This window comes from Anomaloglossus baeobatrachus, chromosome 5, assembly GCF_048569485.1.
Source record: "Anomaloglossus baeobatrachus isolate aAnoBae1 chromosome 5, aAnoBae1.hap1, whole genome shotgun sequence".
Taxonomy (NCBI): domain Eukaryota; kingdom Metazoa; phylum Chordata; class Amphibia; order Anura; family Aromobatidae; genus Anomaloglossus; species Anomaloglossus baeobatrachus.
This window is the reverse complement of record NC_134357.1, coordinates 497,936,150-497,954,769: the sequence shown is the minus strand read 5'-3', so window position 1 is coordinate 497,954,769 and position 18,620 is coordinate 497,936,150.

The window sequence follows — 18,620 nt, the reverse complement described above, 5'->3', positions numbered from 1 at the left end:
CCAGATTGTCAAAAAATACTCTCCCATGTCTGAGCCAATATCTGCCTACTGGTTCCACCTGTAAAAACAGTGCAGAGTCCTTCCATAAACAGAAGAGCAAATTCTTATCCAGGGTTAAATATAATCCCACTGCTGAAGGAGGCCGTCCATCTTTAACGTGTCACTTTCTCTGTAGAAAGCAGCTTGAAAAATGCAAAAATATAGTCAATGACATCAGAACCTCCGAGTGCAAACACAAGAGGATCCTGGTGTGATATTGTTCCTTCACTTTGAAGGGAAGCTGCAGTACCAGGAACGGCCACCTCTGTAAGTATGGTGCTGGATTGGAGTCAAACCCCACCAAATATTGATAGTCTGTCCTTAGGAAGAACAATCCCTCCATCCCTAATCAGATAGCTAGATAGATAGATAACATTAATAGATATTAGGCTCACCTGATGATGTGAGTCCTCCAAGTCAAAGGTCCGGGTGGGCACAGGCAGGTGGGGCACATGGGAAATGGGTAACAGGAGTACTGGAAGCCTCAGGCAGACAACAGACTGAAAACAGGTAGCAGAGATACTGGAAGTCGCAGGGAGACTGGAGATGTCCTGGAGACCATGGAGAGGTAACACAGATACAGGAAGCCGCAGGTAGACAGGAGACATCTTGGAGATTGTAGACAGGTACAAGAGGTCCTAAAAGACCAGGAACAGGTAGTCTTATAGAGAGAAACTAAAGATCTTAATACAAAGACACAGGTTTGTGTCTTGGTAGGCCTAATATAGGCTCAGGCAGATGATCACAAGGAATCTGACCAGGCAAACTGCAAAGCTCGATGCGGAGAGCAACAGAGTCCTTCGGACAGGGGTGGTGTAAGGGAAGCAAATCCCATTAATGGGAACCTATCAGGTCCTGTATGCACCCATAACCAAGAGCGATTCTGGGTGCATATCTCTAATCCCTGCCTAACCGTCCCAGCCTATAGTAGGATAGATAAAGGGTTCTTTATAAAAAGTATTTCTAAAGATCCATTATGATATGCTAATGAGGCCAGGGACTAGTCGCAAGGGCGTTAGTTCCCTTGGCTAGTCGGCCCCCTTGGCATATAAACACGCCCCTGTGGGTGTGCTAACATGCTAATGAGTGCACATCGTCAGAGGCATGGTTGCTCTCACCTCTCTGCTGCCACCGCGCCCGATGCTGGATTTCGGCTCAGTGTATATGATCCCCAGACTTCCGGTCATGCGAACTACAACAGTTTGAATCCAGGACGTGAACTCCCAGCTTCATAGTGCACATGACCGGAAGTTCGGGGACTTCTGATCATGCGCACTGAGCTGAAAACCAGCGGTAGCAGCAGAGGTGAGAGCGACCATGACTCTGATGCTGCACATTCATTAGCATGTTAGCCTGCCCACTGGGGCACGCTGCTTACATGCTAAGGGGGCTGACTAGCCAAGGGAACTAACGCCCTTGCAACTAGTCCATGGCCTCATTAGCATATCATAAAGGATCTTTAGAAATACGTTTTTTTAAAGATGTCTTTATCTATGCTACTATAGGCTAAGACTGCTAGGCAAGGATTAGAAATATGCACCCAGAATCACATACAGGACCTGATAGGTTCACTCAAACAATAGTGTTGTCTTTTCATATGGGCCAAAGAGACTTTTTGGGCCCCATAGACTCTAGGAGGTTTCTTGTAGCTTACAAGGTTATAATCATGTATAGTAGGGAAAGACCCAGACCTATGAATCCCTTTTAATCCATCATTAAAACATAGAAATATTCCAAATTCCGAGTATATGGAATATATAATTATTAACCAGACACAAAGAAACATTTTTTCTGACAAATTCTCGTAAATGAATGTGGTGATAAAGTGGTTAAATTTAATGTTGTGAAAATCTTATCTTGGTAAAATGTGGTCCCCTGAAGTGATCGGTTTATGTGGGTGCATGGAGAGGTCAGGAACAATATTAAAAACCTTTATAAAATTTAAGTGAAAACAATAAAAAAAATAAATAAATTGGCAATAACTTCACAATCGTCCGTTCTGAGCCGGGGTTCTCTTATTCTCTACGTCTGATGCGGTTCCAGATGTAAAACTATGACCTAGAAGAGCCAGTATAGCGGCTATTGGGCACAGCGCCAAGAGGAACACTAAACTATGAGTCTAACCCCCGATTTCTGTCTTGCTCTTTGCTGATCCTGAACTGAACTCCCAGTACATACATATGGTACTGTCTGGGCAACAGTAGTGCTCCCAGTACTGTTCCTATAGGAGGTCACATTTCCAGTATTGTACGCTTTGCCCCATTGGCCTACATCCTCAAAGTGAAAGAGGCAAAATTCATCTCCAAGAAGAAAATTAATTTAGTCCTCAAAATAAAAGCAGAGGTGTAATAATACTACTTCCTTGAGTGCAGCACGATGGAGAGTGTAGCGAAGGCGAAGGTGCCTCCACAGTGCAGGGTTCAATTATGGTGCAATAAACGAAGGTGCAGAAACAATGCTTTCTTACCGGACAGGAGATGAAGATGCAATTCTACGGTAAAGTGTGGGATGGTAGCAACAAAAGTAACAAGCTCTCGCAGGTTCTAGCTGGGCCTCATCAACACTGCATCATCCCAACTATTACAGACACAAATGCAGCAGATATACAGGATGACTTAGAAATTACCCTACGGTCACAACTAACTGGTCTCTACAATTTGGGCTGCACTCTGGAAGTGTATCAGAAGTGTACATTGGTATAGGACAGTCATGGCGAACATTTTACAGGCCGAGTGCCCAAAATGTAGCCCTAAACCCAATTTTTTTTCCGAAGTGCCAACCAATCCTATTATATAAAGAATTGATTTTAATCTTACCTTTGCCGTCTTCTCTTCAGCAGGGGGTATCACACTCATGCTTACCACACATTGGAGCTGAGCCCTTGCCCTTTCCAGACACAGCAGTTGGATTGATCTTTCTGGAAATAATTGTAGCATATTAGACAGAGATGTTAGCCTGGAATGCAATCAGATGTCACCCTGTAATCCACATCTACATTTCAAAGTCTGAACATCTCGAAATCCCATAAAGACGTATGAGTGTCTACCCTCCCCTTTCATTGTGTAGTTCTGTCCCCTTCCTCGGCCACTTCCTGGTAAACATGTCCCCCATCCTGATATAGATTTCCTACATTCTGCTATATTTGTCCCCATCATGGCCCCATCCTGGTAAATGTCCTCCACCCTGGTAAATGTTACCCATTCTTGCATGTTCCCCCATGCTGGTAAATGTACCCCATCCTAACATATTGACCATCCTTGCAAATGTTCCCCCATCCCGGCATGTACCCCATTCCTGGTAAATGTTCCCAATCCTGGTTAATTTACCCCATCCAGGTAAATGTACCCCTTCCTGGTAAATGTACCCTATCGTGGCATGTTTCCCCATCCTGGCATGCATGTTTCCCCATCCTGGCATGTATGTTTTCCCCATCCTGGCATGCATGTTTCCCCATCCTGGCATGCATGTTTTCCTCCATCCTGGCATGCATGTTTTCCTCCATCCTGGCATGCATGTTTCCTCCATCCTGTCATGCATGTTTTCACCATCCTGGCATGCATGTTTCCTCCATCCTGGCATGCATGTTTCCTCCCTCCTGGCATGCATGTTTCCTCCCTCCTGGCATGCATGTTTCCTCCATTCTGCCATGTATGTTTCCTCCATCTTGGCATGCATGTTTTTCCTATCCTGGCATGCATGTTTCCTCCATCCTGGCATGCATGTTTCCTCCATCCTGCCATGCATGTTTCCTCCATCCTGCCATGCATGTTTCCTCCATCCTGGCATGCATGTTTTCTCCATCTTGCCATGCATGTTTCCTCCATCCTGGCATGCATGTTTCCTCCATCCTGCCATGCATGTTTCCTCCATCCTGCCATGTATGTTTCCTCCATCCTGGTATGCATGTTTCCTCCATCCTGCCATGCATGTTTCCTCCATCCTGGCATGCATGTTTCCTCCATCCTGGCATGCATGTTTCCTCCATCCTGGCATGCATGTTTTCCTCCATCCTGGCATGTATGTTTTCCCCATCCTGGCATACATGGTTTCCCATCCTGGCATGCATGTTTCCTCCATCCTGGCATGCATGTTTCCTCCATCCTGGCATGCATGTTTCCTCCATCCTGGCATGTATGTTTCCTCCATCCTGGCATGCATGTTTTCCCCATCCTGGCATGCATGTTTCCTCCATCCTGGCATGCATGTTTCCTCCATCCTGGCATGCATGTTTCCCCCCCATCCTGGCATGCATGTCACCCCCCCCCATGCTGGCATGCATGTCCCCCCCATGCTGGCATGCGTGTTCTCCCCCCCCCCCCATGCTGGCATGTGTGTTCTCCCACCCCATGCTGGCATGTGCGTTCCCCCACCCCCACCCCACGCTGGCATGTGTGTTCCCCCACCCTGCCATGTGCATTCCCCCACCCTCACCCCACGCTGCCATGTGCGTTCCCCCACCCCCACCCCACGCTGGCATGTGCGTTCCCCCACCCTGCCATGTGCATTCCCCCACCCCACGCTGCCATGTGCGTTCCCCCACCCTGCCATGTGCATTCCTCCACCCCCACCCCACGCTGCCATGTGCGTTCCCCCACCCTCACCCCACGCTGGCATGTGCGTTCCCCCACCCTGCCATGTGCATTCCCCCACCCCACGCTGCCATGTTCGTTCCCCCACCCTCACCCCACGCTGGCATGTGCGTTCCCCCACCCTGCCATGTGCATTCCCCCACCCCACGCTGCTATGTGCATTCCCCCACCCTGCCATGTGCATTCCCCCACCCCCATCCCACGCTGCCATGTGCGTTCCCCCACCCTCACCCCACGCTGGCATGTGCGTTCCCCCACCCTGCCATGTGCATTCCCCCACCCCACGCTGCCATGTGCGTTCCCCCACCCCACGCTGCCATGTGCGTTCCCCCACCCTCACCCCACGCTGGCATGTGCGTTCCCCCACCCTGCCATGTGCTTTCCCCTACCCCACGCTGCCATGTGCGTTCCCCCACCCTGCCATGTGCATTCCCCCACCCCCACCCCACGCTGCCATGTGCGTTCCCCCACCATGCCATGTGCGTTCCCCCACCCCCCGCTGCCATGTGCGTTCCCCCTCTCCCACCCCACGCTGGCATGTGCGTTCCCCCTCTCCCACCCAACGCTGGCATGTGCGTTCCCGCTCTCCCACCCAACGCTGGCATGTGCGTTCCCCCTCTCCCACCCCACACTGCCATGTGCGTTCCCCCTCTCCCACCCCACGCTGCCATGTGCGTTCCCCCTCTCCCACCCCACGCTGGCATGTGCGTTCCCCCTCTCCCACCCCACGCTGGCATGTGCGTTCCCCCTCTCCCACCCAACGCTGGCATGTGCGTTCCCACTCTCCCACCCCACGCTGCCATGTGCGTTCCCCCTCTCCCACCCCACGCTGCCATGTGCGTTCCCCCTCTCCCACCCCATGCTGGCGCTGCCGCACACGAGTTATAAAAAAAAAAAGCAACACACAACTTACCTGCACACGCTCCCCTGCTGCGCACGGCTGGGTCCTCAGTTCCCACGCGGCCAGCAGACGGCGCCGGCGCTGCTCTCTGATGCTCCTCCGTCTCCTAGGCAACACACTGCAGCCTGGGAGAGGAGGAGTGTCAGAGCGGAGGAGAAATGTCTCCTCCGCTCCAACACAGATTTGATCTGCCGGCGCCGCGACTGCACTAGCAGATTAAAACTGCAGCATCGGGCGACAGCACGCGTGCCACCAGAATGGGCTCAGCGTGCCCCTGGTGGCACGTGTGCCATAGGTTCGCCATCACTGGTATAGGACTTAAGGTACCGCTATGGAGGACCCCTCCGCTAGGGTGCGTACTCTCCTTTCAGGGCAGGGGGGAACTTCTCTTTGTCCACGGATCTGTGATGCTTGTCTCCTCCAAATGGCGTCTCTTGTTATCTTCAGGATCACCAGCCTCAGGAGCTTCCCAATCCGGTACTGGCTTGGCAGACATCAGGGTTCTGTCAGAGTCCAGCTCTCAGTATCTCTCGCAGCTCAGCACTGTGCCTGTCTCCCAAAGCACCGTTCTCGGATAGTCTGTTAAGTAATCTCTTCACTCTCACTCACTTCTGTTCCCACCCTAAGCTCTTCTGCCGCTCTTTCCCAGCTTCCCGAACTTTTTGGGCAGGGTTAGTCCAACAGCACAGATGTGAGGGAAGCGCCAACTCTGCCAGCTAGTCCATAAACATGGAACACAGGGGGAGCACCATCTCTTAAAATCATAGCTGCTTAAGCTTTCGTAGGTACCACACCCTTACAAGAGCAGGGCTGTAAAGTTAGGGCAACTGTACATGGAGTTTCCTGTCTTGGAATTACGAGTCAGGTCTTGGCACAAATGTTCCTACAAAAGCTTTTCTTTACGGGGAAAACTGATGTTGATCGATCAAAATCACACTGGCCCTGATGATGTCCATAGCTCTTATATGGCGAAATTATGCACATAATGATGGAGATGAGCCCAATGTTTAAAGGGAACGTGTCAGGAGATTCACACTACCAAAACATGAGCAGCATGAGTCACACTGGTTTGTGTTATTGCAGCCGTGAATGTCTTACTACGAAAGAAGGCGGCATTTCAGAGAAAGCCAGGAATGGCTATAGGACCCCATACATCTTGCACTAACATTAACCAAATGACCAAGATCAACACATTTAGTCAACAGATGAGGTTCCTCAACATATGATTGTCAAGTTAACTGTATAGAGGCCGCAGTTGGTACTGCAGATCCACTCCTATTCATTTGAATAGTATCAGATGTGCTGTAACTGGACATGGCCACTATACAGTTGATGGAGCTATGTTGTTCTGCTTTGCAACTGATCACATCCCGCCACTGCTGGCACCAAGACCTGCTTATTGAAGGATGTGCTAGCTCTTGCACCCCCACCAATCTTATATTGAGAACTTATCATAAGGATCAGCCATCAATATAAATGTCTGACTTAAAGAAGTGTCCTTTACTTTTAAATTGATGGCCTATCCTAGGATAGGTCATCAATGTCTGATTGGTCGGGGTCCGACACCACGCACCACAGACGATCATCTGCTCTCGGTGGCGGCGGCAGCACACAGCCGGAAATGCTCAGTTCCAGAACTGCTCCATCTTCTGAGAACTGCGGCGGTTGGGTACTGCCCCTCGTATTGATTTGAATAGGAGGCGGATGTGCAGTACCCGGCCACAGCCACTATCAGAATATGGTGTAGCTCCAGAACTGAGCATTTCTGTCTGCCTGCCACCGCCACCGAGAGTAGATAGTGTGCAGGGGTGCCGGGTGTCGGAACCTGGCCAATGAGACATTGATGACCTATCCTAGGATAGGCCATTAATGTTATAGTAGTGGGCAACCTTTCTAACTCATGCCCACTTTTCACGGTTTTGGCTGTGGCTATACCACTTTCTGAAGCCACACCTCATCCATGCCCATTCCCGCCTTCCCCGCCCCCTATTTTCTGCCAGTACAAATCTATTTCACTACCAACCTGAAGGAAGAGCCCTCCTTAAATAGCTGGTTTCTAAGAGTTCTCAAGCCCTGGAGATTTGCTGACTCTTCTTAGAGTCCAAGAAGTCTTCCCTTATTCCGAGAACCTTGTGGATGCTCAGAGATGTTACCTTAATAGCATAAGGTATGAACTAATTGCAATAATAATAATAAAAATGATAATAATAATTTGGGGGGGTTAAAAGTTCCTTCCTCTATCAATTTTTTATATCACAAGATCAGCCCAGTTGGTATCTGATATTCTGTGCTGCTGGGAGAGTCATAACTTCCCACCACCAAGAGGTCCACATTCCTCTCTGAAAATACTATGGTAATTAAAGTTAAATTGTGCACATTCTATTGGATGCCGTATTGCGGTACTTTTTAATGAGGACTATGATGTACAGTTTAGCATTTATTTACTATTTTGCAGCCTGGGTACCATATTAGAAGAAAACAAACAATGTCTCCCCACTGTCTCCAGCCTAAACAGTAATCCTATAAATTGACATGGTTTGGCTCATGATGCTGGACACCGTACTCCCTACTGTTTAGGCAAACACAATTTCTACGGCATTCCCTTGAGATCTTCTCTTTATAAGAGGTGGAAAAATGAACACTGCTCAAAAAATCCTTATAAAATGAGCCGTGTGCCTGAAAGGAAAGTTTTCGGTGCCGGTGGCAGGGGCTGCTCACCCGCATTGTCCACTACATCTGTCTTAGATTATCGTTAGGCGCTCAATTATTTTAGAAATTCTAGAAATAGATGACATTCACTGCAATCGTCTGCAAGGGTTTAACTCTTACAAAATAAGATAAAAATCAAATACAGGTCAATACGTACTAAGACATTTAGTAAAACATGGCCGGGTGATTGGCAGGACTGCGGCTGCAATGATCGTTATCACTTCTAGACATAATAGAACACTTGACAGCTTCAAGAGACAATGAATCCAATTTTTTTTAATCATTTTGACTATTTTGATGATGATTTAAGTGGTCTTGAATTTAAAGCCCCACCTCGACACTAGGGCAGTTTAATAGTTTGGGAACTTACTGCAAATTTTATTTTGGGCTCAAACTCCTTAGAGAAACTTTAGCCAAATTCTCCAATTTCAGCAACCATCTAATGTGTATAGGGGGACCGTCCCGGACAGATGTTGCTATTAAAGAGAAATATAAGAAATGTTAAATTTCAATGCCTAATCAAATATGCAAATTGACTCTTCAGAGAGCAAAAGGACTTGAACTCTCATGCCATCTTTTGGAAGTAGAAATCTGAAAAGTCAATATAAACCTTTTAATAAGCCTTGCCATATAACGTAGGATAAAAGCCAAACCAGAATTCAATTTGCAGTGTTTCAGGATGTTGCCCCTCTTCAGTGCAAAGCAAGAGATTTGATTTGGATGTGTGGCACCCCTGGGCTTCAGGCACCACAGGGTATTACACCACTTTTTAGGGGTAATATCTATCCCGAGTCAGGAGGGGGATAACCTTCCGGTGCCTTCACAAAACACACACATACAACAGCACTTGCTTACTTACAGGGGTTGGACTAGTGCAGACAGGTGAGCCAGTCATCATGAAGCATGGGACTTCCCCAGTCGCTAGGACAACCACAGGGGGCGGGCACCACAAGGGGTAGAAGTAGGCGCAACCATCACACTTTAGACAGAACCTTCCTGGGCACAGCTTGGCATAACACCTAGCACTGACAACTGGATTTAGTGTTTCTCTCTCTTCGGGAGCCCCTGGCTTGGAGCAGGAGGCTTGGCCCGGGTTCCGGATAGCAACCGATAGCAACACTTCACTAACAGACTTTTACGGGCACTGGCGGTGACCGCCGACGGATCCAGGATCGGCTGGAGGCCATCGTGGCCGAGGACAGTACTCTGGGGCAGCGCCTGAACAACCTGTGAGTAAAAAGACTCGGAACCCTGCCTCTGCCTCTCCTTTAACTGGCACCGATGCCCAGCGCTCTGGCGCCAAGGGGGACTAACACCACCCCTGTCCTCCGCCATCCTCGCCGAGGTAATCCCGCTCCGCCTGTGGGGTGCGACACCACCCCGGCTGCACTTAACATCTGCCCCAGCGAGAGACCTTGCAGTGGCGGCTCCCATCTCTGGCCGCGTACCATAGGTGGCATCCCGATCATCCTAATAGACTTTCCTACCCCTGACTACTACCTCCATACTCCCTGCCAGCCTTCAATCCTCTTTCCTGTACGCTTCGGGGCAGCGGAACCGGGCCAGGCCTCCCCGTGACAATGCTGAGGATCTGTACCCCCGGCCCAGCAATGAGTAAGTCATAGCCAGGAAATACAGTTAGGTCCAGAAATATTTGGACAGTGACACAATTTTCGCGAGTTGGGCTCTGCATGCCACCACATTGGATTTGAAATGAAACCTCTACAACAGAATTCAAGTGCAGATTGTAACGTTTAATTTGAAGGTTTGAACAAAAATATGTGATAGAAATTGTAGGAATTGTACACATTTCTTTACAAACACTCCACATTTTAGGAGGTCAAAAGTAATTGGACAAATAAACCAAACCCAAACAAAATATTTTTATTTTCAATATTTGTTGCGAATCCTTTGGAGGCAATCACTGCCTTAAGTCTGGAACCCATGGACATCACCAAACGCTGGGTTTCCTCCTTCTTAATGCTTTGCCAGGCCTTTACAGCCTCAGCCTTCAGGTCTTGCTTGTTTGTGGGTCTTTCCGTCTTAAGTCTGGATTTGAGCAAGTGAAATGCATGCTCAATTGGGTTAAGATCTGGTGATTGACTTGGCCATTGCAGAATGTTCCACTTTTTTGCACTCATGAACTCCTGGGTAGCTTTGGCTGTATGCTTGGGGTCATTGTCCATCTGTACTATGAAGCGCCGTCCGATCAACTTTGCGGCATTTGGCTGAATCTGGGCTGAAAGTATATCCCGGTACACTTCAGAATTCATCCGGCTACTCTTGTCTGCTGTTATGTCATCAATAAACACAAGTGACCCAGTGCCATTGAAAGCCATGCATGCCCATGCCATCACGTTGCCTCCACCATGTTTTACAGAGGATGTGGTGTGCCTTGGATCATGTGCCGTTCCCTTTCTTCTCCAAACTTTTTTCTTCCCATCATTCTGGTACAGGTTGATCTTTGTCTCATCTGTCCATAGAATACTTTTCCAGAACTGAGCTGGCTTCATGAGGTGTTTTTCAGCAAATTTAACTCTGGCCTGTCTATTTTTGGAATTGATGAATGGTTTGCATCTAGATGTGAACCCTTTGTATTTACTTTCATGGAGTCTTCTCTTTACTGTTGACTTAGAGACAGATACACCTACTTCACTGAGAGTGTTCTGGACTTCAGTTGATGTTGTGAACGGGTTCTTCTTCACCAAAGAAAGTATGCGGCGATCATCCACCACTGTTGTCATCCGTGGATGCCCAGGCCTTTTTGAGTTCCCAAGCTCACCAGTCAATTCCTTTTTTCTCAGAATGTACCCGACTGTTGATTTTGCTACTCCAAGCATGTCTGCTATCTCTCTGATGGATTTTTTCTTTTTTTTCAGCCTCAGGATGTTCTGCTTCACCTCAATTGAGAGTTCCTTAGACCGCATGTTGTCTGGTCACAGCAACAGCTTCCAAATGCAAAACCACACACCTGTAATCAACCCCAGAGTTAATTGCAGCCCTTAGAGTCCCTTGTCCAATTACTTTTGGTCCCTTGAAAAAGAGGAGGCTATGCATTACAGAGCTATGATTCCTAAACCCTTTCTCCGATTTGGATGTGAAAACTCTCATATTGCAGCTGGGAGTGTGCACTTTCAGCCCATATTATATATATAATTGTATTTCTGAACATGTTTTTGTAAACAGCTAAAATAACAAAACTTGTGTCACTGTCCAAATATTTCTGGACCTAACTGTAAATGCAGATTGTAGAAAGAATAGGAGTGCATAAATACACAGGAACTGAGGCTTTATAATCAGTCCAGAACTTGTAGCAGCATATGTAGTGTGAACATCTCCAGAGAAGAGTTTGTAATGCTTACAGCAGACAAAAGGTTGATCACCAAACAAATGGATAGATGCTGGCAGCAGTGATGATCTGGAAAAAACTTGTTTGTAGAAAATATACACTCTATGGAAGCAGCATTTCTAATGTGAACAGCTCTAGAGAAGAATTTGTTATTCTTACAGCAGATGAAGAGTTAGCTGCAGGCCTTAGCCAGGAAGTACTGTAAATGCAGATAGTAGAAACAACTAAAAGTTTGCTTAGATGACTGCCAGCTAAATGAACTGGTAAGTGAGGTAAGCTGCAAGGCATTCGGATATTAGATGCAAGGCTTACAGAATACTGAAACACACAAGGGTATCTGAGTATGCCTTAAATGGTTTAGAGCGATGATGTTGCTGCAGTTCATCGGTCAACTTGTGAAACTTAATGCGGGCTATAGCATCAGGTGGCAGCCATAGAAGCCCCATAACCAATAAAACCAAAAACTCAGTGGTAGTTCCTTAGTCACATGTCCATTAACTAGAAGATATTACACTATGCATAAACAAACTGAACAGGCTCTCTCAAGCTACCATAATTGGGCTACAAAAAGGGAACAGGTCCAAGAAGATTCAACCTCATGAGGTGAGGTCCATTAGGGCAATGCCACTTTTATGTGTTTGGTACCCCTGATGGGTGAGCGCTCCAAGCTGCATATGCAGGGCCCTACGGGGCAGGTGGTTAACCTACTCGCTGCCGGGCCGGTGAGGGTCGGGTCAGGCGATGTCATGGGTGGTCTTGCCCGGTTCCGTTGCCCCGAGGCATGCCACAAAAGGAAGGGAAAGCGGGGTGATTGGGAAAGTTTGTTGTGATGCCACCTGTGGTATGTGGCCAGGGAGTAGCCACCGCTGAGTGTGTTGCGCCTACCTCTACAACAAATGGTGCCCGCGCCCTGGTGGTTGCCCTAACGACTGGAAAGTCCCATGACTCTACATGGCCACCCCCCATATACCCCAAGGCAGCTCCCCAGTGGGAAGCACCTGACTGTATGTGAGATGAAATGTGGTGACACCGATGGTTAACCCCCCCTTACCTGAGATGGGTTCCACACCTTAACTGAGGTGCAGTACCCTGTGGCGACCAGAGCCTCAGGGGCGCCACACATACTTCAGCTGGACGACTGTGTCACTGGTTGGCATTGAGCAGTAGTTCTCCGCTATGGTACGAAATGCCAATAATTCTACAAAAGGACCCAACAAAAAAATAATATGACCATTATGATGTTTACATTATGGTGAACCAATAGGATGATAGAAGACCTGGCGTTAGGTAGATCTTTAATACAGAGAGGTGGCCCAGCTGCAAGACAGCGCCCGCAGATGACAGAATGTGAGATGTTTATTTTCATAACAGATCCACTTACTCGGAAAATAAACCGTCCCATCCAAGAATAACCGATATCCTGCAAGTAAATCCACACAAAGTCCAACGTTAAAGGTTTTCTTATCTCTCCAGGGAGGCCTTCCTGAAAGTGGCCAGTAGATTCATGGAAAGACATCCCTGCTGAGAAAGTAGAAAATAACCATGTCAAGTGCAATACAAACACAAGTCTAATGCAAACAAACCAAACGGAATATGTGAAGTGCCGTCCTCAGACTGCTCCGCCGAACATGTTTATTATCATTCACGTCTCTCACTTACAGAAGATAAAATGGAATGAAAATTAATAAACTCCAAGTCCTCCTCAAGAAAAGCCAAAGAAAGTACACAGTTCTGAGGCACGTGGAGGCAGCAATTTTATATAAAGGTATGTAGTGATTCAGCACAGCAGTATGATAGCAGTTATATATTTGTATATATATGGCTGTAATATACAAAGTATTTATATTCTTATAGCATAATTTTATAAATAGAGTGGGATAAGTATTTAAATACTATTTACTTACACATAGGAGGCAGTATTATAGTAGTTATATTCTTTTATATAGGAGCAGTATTATAGTAGTTATATTCTTGTACATAGGGAGCAGTATTATAGTAATTATATTCTTGTACATAGGAGCAGTATTATAGTAGATATATTCTTGTACATAGGGGGCAGTATTATAGTAGTTATATTCTTGTATATAGGGGCAGTATTATAGTAGTTATATTCCTGTACATAGGAGCAGTATTATAGTAGTTATATTCTTGTACATAGGGACAGTATTATAGTAGTTATATTATTATACATGGGGGGCAGTATTATAGTAGTTATATTCTTCTATATAGGGTGCAATATTATAGTACTTCTGTTCTTGTACATAGGACCAGTATTATAGTAGTTATATTCTTATATATAGGAGTAGTATTATAGTAGTAGTTATATTCTTGTTAATAGGAGCAGTATTATAGTATTTATATTCTTGTACATAGGGCCAGTATTATAGTATTTATATTTTTGTACATAGAGCCAGTATTATAGTAGTTATATTCTTGTACATAGGGGCAGTATTATAGTATTTATATTCTTGTACATAGGGGCACTATTATAGTAGTTATATTCTTGTATATAGGGGCAGTATTATAGTAGTTATATTCTTTTATATAGGAGCAGTATTATAGTAGTTATATTCTTGTACATAGGGAGCAGTATTATAGTAATTATATTCTTGTACATAGGAGCAGTATTATAGTAGATATATTCTTGTACATAGGGGGCAGTATTATAGTAGTTATATTCTTGTATATAGGGGCAGTATTATAGTAGTTATATTCCTGTACATAGGAGCAGTATTATAGTAGTTATATTCTTGTACATAGGGACAGTATTATAGTAGTTATATTATTATACATGGGGGGCAGTATTATAGTAGTTATATTCTTCTATATAGGGTGCAATATTATAGTACTTCTGTTCTTGTACATAGGACCAGTATTATAGCAGTTATATTCTTATATATAGGAGTAGTATTATAGTAGTAGTTATATTCTTGTTAATAGGAGCAGTATTATAGTATTTATATTCTTGTACATAGGGCCAGTATTATAGTATTTATATTTTTGTACATAGAGCCAGTATTATAGTAGTTATATTCTTGTACATAGGGGCAGTATTATAGTATTTATATTCTTGTACATAGGGGCACTATTATAGTAGTTATATTCTTGTATATAGGGGCAGTATTATAGTAGTTATATTCTTGTACATAGGAGCAGTATTATAGTAGTTATATTCTTGTATATAAGGAGCAGTATTATAGTAGTTATATTCTTGTACATAGGGGGCAGTATTATAGTAGTTATATTCTTGTACATTGTGGCAGTATTATAGTAGTTATATTCTTGTACATAGGGAGCAGTATTATAGTAATTATATTCTTGTTAATAGGAGCAGTATTATAGTAGTTATATTCTTGTATATAGGAGCAGTATTAAAGTAGATATATTCTTGTACAAAGGGGACAGTATTATAGTAGTTATATTCTTCTATATAGGGGCAGTATTATAGTACTTATGTTCTTGTACATAGGGAGCAGTATTATAGTAGTTATATTCTTGTGCATAGGAGCAGTATTATAGTAGTTATATTCTTGTATATAGAGGGCAGTATTATAGTAGTTATATTCTTGTACATAGGGGGCAGTATTATAGTAGTTATATTCTTGTACATATGAGCAGTATTATAGTAGTTATATTATTGTACATAGGGGGAAGTATTATAGTAGTTATATTCTTGTACATATGAGCAGTATTATAGTAGTTATATTCTTGTACATAGGGCAGTATTATAGTAGTTATATTCTTGTACATAGGGGCAGTATTATAGTAGTTATATTCTTGTATATAGAGGGCAGTATTATAGTAGTTATATTCTTGTACATAGGGGGCAGTATTATAGTAGTTATATTCTTGTACATATGAGCAGTATTATAGTAGTTATATTCTTGTACATAGGGGGCAGTATTATAGTAGTTATATTCTTGTACATATGAGCAGTATTATAGTAGTTATATTCTTGTACATAGGGCAGTATTATAGTAGTTATATTCTTGTACATAGGGAGCAGTATTATAGTAGTTATATTCTTGTACATAGGGGCAGTATTATAGTAGTTATATTCTTGTACATATGAGCAGTATTATAGTAGTTATATTCTTGTACATAGGGGCAGTATTATAGCAGTTATATTTTTGTACATAAGGGCAGTATTATAGTAGGTATATTCTTGTACATAGGGGGCAGTATTATAGTAGTTATATTCTTGTACATATGAGCAGTATTATAGTAGTTATATTCTTGTACAAAGATCGTATTATAGTAGTTATATTCTTGTATATAGAGGGCAGTATTATAGGTATTAGAAGTCAGCTAGTTCCATGTAATATAATCTGTAGACAGCTAGAAGCCTTCATATATAAGCCACTGTATGGTCTTATCTATCATCTAAGCTCCATTAGTAAAGTACAAAGCTTATTTTATACCAATCATCAATGTCTTGTGTCACCAATTGAATTTCACTTTTGTTTTTTTTTTTTACTTTTCCACAATGCGCCTCCACAACCGTTGTAAAATATTTACGATGCTGGGTGCGTGACATCTGTTAGCTATTTTGCTGCCGATGTCCTTTATTGGTTTTCTGTCACATTGCCAGGAGAGCTTGGCAGGATTCGATACAATAAGCCTAGAGATGGTACAATATGCCCGGGCTGCTCACATTACTTAATCATGGTGATAGCCAGCACATTCTGAAAGCTAATCAGTGGCACGCTTCATGGGTACCTTGAAATATAAGATTTCAATTACTTTGCACCAGGAATTGTGGAAAAATAGAGTCTGAGAGCGCCAGTAACATACTGTACCGCATGTTGTGCACAGCACAACCCCATACTAGCTCAACAATACTCCGTGCATACCACCTTCCCTGGCATCACCTCCAAATTCTCAGCTACACCACATAGGGCATAATGCCACTAAGCAGAGCAGGCCACCAGCAATCTTTAAGGAATATTTTCTATTTGATCTATGCCAACCAGAGATAGGGTTAGGCAAGAGCTAGGAGGCTACTCATGGTCCACAAAGTGCATCATGAGGGTTGGCCATCTTTCCAAAGAACAGTTTGGTGGGTCTTGGCCTTGATAAAGGATCCAGACACAACAAGGCATATGAGACCTGTGAGATTCTAAGGTTCAGTAGAGTTTGTAATGCAATTAAAAGGAGGCTTATGTGACGCCCTGGCCTATCAGGTCGTCACAGGGTATTGTGCAACCTGCTCTTCTGAACAGTATCCAATCCTCCTTGGTTAAAGATCCTTGTTCTTTGGTGTTGCTAAAATCAGAGGAACACTAGGAACATTTTACACCATACCCACCAGACACACCATTGGGGGGCCTGAAGGGAATAGGGCCGCCCACTTTGGAGGTGGGTAGGGGAAAGTGAAAAAAGTGAAAGAGGAGAGTTGTCATGTGGAGGAGAGAGAGAGGAGGTCAGGAGCAGGGCTCCTGTAGATACTAGGTGGCAGACGTTGGTCTGGGCCTGGTAGGAGCTGGAACCCCGGTCGCAGGGGATCGTGTCAAGGGGCACGAATTGCCGAGGAGGGCAGCCGGCGGCCTTGAGCCATCTCCGGGCAGGGGCCAGGGCATGACAGGGTACGCGGACCCTAGGCCGGGAAGTAGCTTCAAGCGTCCTGGTAATTTACCCAACGGGGGTTAAGTCTTCAAGATTCAGCCCTTACCCGCTCCAAAATCGGGGTACTAGCGCACCGATGGGATAGGACTTTCCCAAACACAGTCCAGAAAATCCCGAGCGTGAACCCTGAGAGCAAGTTCACTCCATTAGCCATATGGGTGAGCGGGACCTGATTAGTTCCAGACTATAGTGTCCAACAAGTGAGAAGGTGCCACGGAAAAGGCCACAGGCTAACAAGCAACACCAAGGGCACGGATCCAAGCATGCTCCCTCCTTGCTGCAGCGGTGCTCAGAACTCTGGTTTACAAGCTGTCGGTGTCAATGTTCTTGGACTGAGCGAGTACACAGAGATCCTTCCTTATCCTAACGGCACCCCCAGCACCGCCACCGGGCCTCGGGGTAAAAACCCCATACCCACGGAGGGGTTAAACACCTTGCTGCCATACCACCGCCACCGGGCTCCCCCACCAAGAGCAGCGGTGGTATTCCATCTTACCACGCACCGTGGGTGGCGTCACGAACTTCTAACTCCCCTGTACATACCTCCCTTTTCAAACTCGAGTGACCGCGCAAACCCCCGGGTCCGGAGACCCCTCAAGCCACCACCATTCCAGATCCGAGCGGCTCGGCCGCTGACACGGGGGCGGTACACTTACACCTCTCCTGTTGAGCTGGATGTTGGGTCTACCCATTCTGAGTTTGCAATAGAATACAATGTTGGCGTGCACTCAGTCCAATTTTTGAGGTGCATGTAGAAGGAGTATGTACACCTCAGAATCAGTGTAAAGAGTTTCACCTCACACTCTGACTTAAAGATGCAAAATTGTGCTTAATTATAAAGACTTCTGCTGGACAATATAAGGTGCAGGGGTTTGCGACAGCAAGGGGTGTTTCAACCCTCACGGGTCTTGTTCATAACATCGCTTGATGGTGCTGGGGTAGAGGGCCCTCACACGCTGGTGGACGTGACCAGCCGGACACAGTCGTGGGAGCACTCTCTACCCCAGCACCATTAAGAAATGTTGTAAACAAGACCCATGAGGGTCGCAATGCCCCTTCCTGTCACAAACTCCCGCACCTTATATTGTCCATTCTGACTTTGGGCATAACTAGTAGTCATGTAGATTTTGTATTTAAGGGCGTTGTCCTGTGCCTGTTAGGGGTAAGTCCACCAATGTCATCCCCGATCTATTAGCCAAGACCATCTAAAACACCCACTGCTAATCACAATTAAAGTTATTGACATGGGAGCTCTAGCGGCTGCTGTGTTTCTGTAGCACCCAGGAATATGGGGTACTCGGTTCTGGGCAGAGTTTCTATTGGGAATGTCACGGTGGTGGCCGTTACCCAGTTCCATGCCCTGGGCCCTTTATGTAATGGAGATATTTACAGGGGAGAATAAAATAAT